Below are 2,619 nucleotides of genomic sequence, written 5' to 3' on the forward strand. Positions count from 1 at the left end.
AAAAAAAAAAAAAATGTATGCTTGATAACCTGAGAGCCACAAAAATTTCAGGAATGTGTGTTCTAGTGAAATATTAATAACATACTTTATACTTTACCAGTGAATTATATACTTTACTTCAACTACCATTGAGAATGTCAATACAATGGAATTTTATATAGCCCTAACAAAACTTGAAGATCTTCTACTGACAGGGAACTATATTAATGATATAACCAATGAAAAGGCAGGGCATAGAGCATTATATAAAGCATTAACCCATTTTTGTAACTATATTTTACCTATATCCATAGGCAGATCCACATTATCATCCACACTAAAGGTTGTATAAATATGCACCCATATAGATGGCAGGATTACAGATATCTTTGTGATTATCTTTTTCTTCTAATTTTTATCCAGGGAATATATATCATTTTTGTAATAAGAAAAAAATAGTTGAAAGTAGAGGAAGTATCCCCAAGGTTTAACTTCTGAAGTCGGCATGGCTCAGCTGGAGGAAAGGGGCAGGTAGGAAGCAGGCTGCACAGAGGCTCACCAGCCAAGAGCCAGGCGTGCAGTGCCGAGTCCCCCTTGCAGGCACTAATGAAGCATGCATATGAGCACGGCACATCAGTAAGCCCAGCATGCCCGCTGCTGTAATGTGCTTTCACAAAACTCTGCCCCAGGCAATGAGCCACCTGCCCAAGGACAATTGGTTTGTTAATAAAAGTTTTCTTCTGAAAACCATATACCTTCATCTTACTCTAGCTGTGTCAACCTTAAAGAAGGCACAGCTGTTGTTTAATACTATATCTTTCAGAAACCCCACCTTCTTACCACCTGGGGCAAGAAATCGCCATCAGTTTTTACTGAAATCAGTGGATATAAGTATGCGTGATCCCTTATTTTCCCTGATCCCTCCTACAGCTTACATGAGTATTATCAAAGAATATTTCATTTTGCACAACTTTCAATCCCATCTGTGTACTGAAAAATAACTTTCATGTCCAATTTCATAGCTGTATTCAAGTTGCAGGAAGTCTAAATAGGGTTTTTCTAGTTTTAGTTTTGTGTCATTGCATAAAAGGTTTAGGGGAGAAAGCAGGTGAGTATGAGGTGTTATTTGAAAAACCACTGGGTTGGTTAACTTTATGTGTCACCTTGGCTAGATTACAATGCTCAATTGTTTGGTCAAACACTAGTCTAGATGTTACTATGAAGAAGCTTTGTAGATGTGATTAACATTTACAATCAGTTGACTTGAAGTAAAGCAGATTGCCCTCCGCAATGAGATGGGCCTCATCTCTAAACAGCTGAAGGTCTTAAACACAAAAACTGAGGTTTCCTGGTAAAGAACGACTTCCTGCCTCGAAACTGTAACATAGAAATCCTGCCTGAGTTATCAGTCTGTTGGCCTGCCCTGCAGATTTTAGATTCAAGACTGCAACTCTTACCTGAATTCCCAATCTGATGGCCTACTCTGCAAATTTCAGACTTAGCAGCCTCTAGAATTATGCAAGCCAAGTCCTTAAAACAAGTCTCTCTTTCTGCCTTTCTGTCTCTTTCTTTCTCTGTTTCTCTGTCTCTGTCTCTCTCTATCTGTGTGTGTGTGTGTGTGTGTATCCTACTGGTTAAATTTCTCTAAAGAATCCTGACTGATACATCCTCTTTTACCTAGATGTGAGCAAGATTTTTCAAGGGTTTAGAGTCAGAGAAAAGAGGAGAAAATCTTGGTCTTGTCTTGAAACATTTCATCAAGTTTCCAAGCCTCAGGTTTTCTATTTGTAAAATGGTGATAATAGCACTTACCTAACAGCTGTTGTAAGGCCTAAAAGTGAAGTGCTTAGGACAGTGCCTTGGACAGGATTCAGAGAGTAGTGGCTTAAACAAAATTCCTCAAGCCATGTCAAAATGCTATTGGGATAATCCATTTTGTCCTCCCTGAATCTCATTGTTTGAGCCCCTCACTGCCCTGGGTACCAAAAATTCTGCAGGGCTTACACCCTAGTATTATCCTGGGAACACAAGAAATTAGGTAATGCAAATCTCTGTTTTAATATGCAATTGAAAGAGAGCTCCCATGCTGTATACACTCAGCTACCCAGGCTGACTCACTTGACATGATTAATGTCTGTCTAAATCAGACCTAAAGAAATAGTCATTCAATTATTTGATACTGCAAAACATGATTAGGAAAAGTCATAGAGATAAAAATTATACCCACTGCTGCTCACCAAAAGGCTCTGAATAAATAACTTCTCAGAAGCAAAATAATTGACTAATAGCCTCAATCACGTAAGTTTATCCTTTCATATTTTCATGCCAGGAAATGTTTAAGAGATAATATAAATTTCTGAATGTAGGTAATACGATAATATATTTAGCCATTTAGCATAAATATTTACAATCTATTGAAATGAAAATTTTATTTTCCTACTTAATTTACTGAGAATTATAAAGGAATTGCAATTACGCATTCTACTGCAGTTACTAATTATAACATTATTTTATTTTAGCTGTTTTTAAGGACTTGAGTTTCCATTAATTTGTAAAGTCACATGAAAATTAGAAAAAGTATTTCCATGGGGAGTAACTGGAGGGAAGATGTGTGTGTATATATATGTATGTAAAAAACAT

General features: G+C 36.8%; 1 protein-coding gene across 1 annotated transcript in view; it reads right to left on the reverse strand.

Moving 5' to 3' along the window:
• ADGRB3 (adhesion G protein-coupled receptor B3) overlaps window positions 1–2,619 on the reverse strand; it is an 871,792-nt gene that overhangs the window by 321,048 nt on the left and 548,125 nt on the right. The gene's annotated exons all lie outside the window — the stretch shown is intronic.

This window comes from Propithecus coquereli, unplaced genomic scaffold, assembly GCF_000956105.1.
Source record: "Propithecus coquereli isolate 6110/MARCELLA unplaced genomic scaffold, Pcoq_1.0 Scaffold324, whole genome shotgun sequence".
Taxonomy (NCBI): domain Eukaryota; kingdom Metazoa; phylum Chordata; class Mammalia; order Primates; family Indriidae; genus Propithecus; species Propithecus coquereli.